The sequence below is a fragment of the Chiloscyllium plagiosum genome, chromosome 16, assembly GCF_004010195.1.
Source record: "Chiloscyllium plagiosum isolate BGI_BamShark_2017 chromosome 16, ASM401019v2, whole genome shotgun sequence".
Lineage (NCBI taxonomy): Eukaryota > Metazoa > Chordata > Chondrichthyes > Orectolobiformes > Hemiscylliidae > Chiloscyllium > Chiloscyllium plagiosum.
In genome coordinates, this window is record NC_057725.1 from 68,907,888 (window position 1) to 68,909,301 (window position 1,414).

Here is a 1,414-nt window from a genome sequence, read left to right on the forward strand (position 1 = left end):
TTAGGACAGAGATGAGGATAAACATCTTCACCCAGAGAGTGGTGGTTGTGTGGAATGCTTTGCCCCAGAGGGCAGTGGAGGGCCAGTCTCTGGATTCGTTTAAGAAAGAGTAGTTAGAGCTCTCAAGGATAATGAAATCAAGGGTTATGGGGATAAGGCCGGAACAGGATACTGATTAAGGATGATCAGTCATGATCATGTTAAATGGTGTTTCAGTCTCGAAGGGCAGAATGGCCTACTCCTGCACCTATTGTCTATTGTGTATTGACTCCCTCCGGACACCTCACCATGTCCAACCTCCCCACCTGCACCAGCACTAACAGCAAAGCGACTCACTCCCACCCTCGCTCCCTCCCTCCCTTCCTCCCATTCCACGGGAAACAGCCGGAAATAGGACAGAAAGGGCCAAGCCGGGTGGTGAAGTGCCCAATATCCCTTCCCTCACACTCGTTCGTTGTTGGGGTGTGGGGGGTGGGGGGGGGGGGGTGGACATGACGAGGAAGTTGGGAAGGGAATGGTCTTTAAGGAAAGCGTTGCAGAGAGTGTCTGGGAAATGGATGTTTTGATCAGCAAGTCTCAGAGAGAAGGCAGTTTATTACAAAGTCTTGGAATAATGGGACTGATGCAGAGAGCATTTTGAAGGAGGGATTCGATCCAAAACATTTGGGCAAAATTCAGCGTGGTCGTCCATATTATTCCTAAATTTCTCCTTTCAATAATCCACGCTACTGCTCTGTTTTTACCTGTCTTCTCTTTAATGTGAAATGCTTTCCCTGTTCATTGGATGAAAGGTTGTGTCCAGGTAAAGAGGCCTCACATAGAAAATCTGAAAGCAGTACAGTACTCTGAAGATACAATACAGAATTCTCCTGCTGCTAAGTTGGCATTCATTTTAAATATAGAAAATTGGGGAAGAGATTATTGAGCAATGATGAGACGGACTTTGTATCTCTACTGATATTAATCAGTGAGCAATGTTAGCATCTGATGCAGTCTGAAGGATGTCTGTGACCCTAATGGTATGAAGGAAAAGGTGATAGGTATATTTTTGAGAAGTTTGAATTGGTTGAATTAGCGATAATAATCAATGTGTCAGCTTTACGGGGGGTGAACACTATAGTTTTTAAGGAGTATTTAGATGAACACATCAAATCCCTGAGCACTTAAGGCTATGGGCCAGATTCTGGGAAATGTGATTAAAATAGACAGGTGCAAGATTACTGCCACAGGCATGAAGTTCCAAATGGCCTTTCGCTGAGCTGTAATTTTCCGACACTAGGTAGTCTGCTGCGTGCTGGAGGTTTTCATGTAAGTCTCCCATTGTTGATTCTTGATCTTCCGAGGAAGTGATTTTGCTATTTGGAGTTTGTTCTTCAAGGTAATCTGCAACTGAGGTAAAAAGATATTACTTAAC